Source organism: Eimeria tenella, genomic scaffold, assembly GCF_000499545.2.
Source record: "Eimeria tenella Houghton genomic scaffold, Eth_scaff2071, whole genome shotgun sequence".
Classification (NCBI taxonomy): Eukaryota; Apicomplexa; class Conoidasida; order Eucoccidiorida; family Eimeriidae; genus Eimeria; species Eimeria tenella.
The window spans coordinates 2,676-2,975 of NW_013541916.1; positions in this window are offsets into that span (position 1 = coordinate 2,676).

The following is a 300-nucleotide window of genomic DNA, read 5'->3' on the forward strand; positions in this document are numbered from 1 at the left end:
CAGCAGCAGCTAAGGAGAGACAGACACAAACCACTTTCAGCAAACAAGTGGCCTGCAGAAGCAGACACAAACCACAAAATAACGAGCTGCAGGAGCAGCAGCAGCAGCAGCAGAAGCAGCAGCAGCAAGAACGGTTGCGCTGCAGCAGGAGCAGCACAAACGGCGCAAGGAGCTGCAGCGGCTGCTGCAGCAGCGACTGCTGCAGCGCGAGGAAGCGCCACGGGAGACACAGAACAGCAGCACCAGCTGCTGCTGCTGCTGCTGCTGGTGCTGCAGCAACTGCAGCAGCAGCAGCAAAAG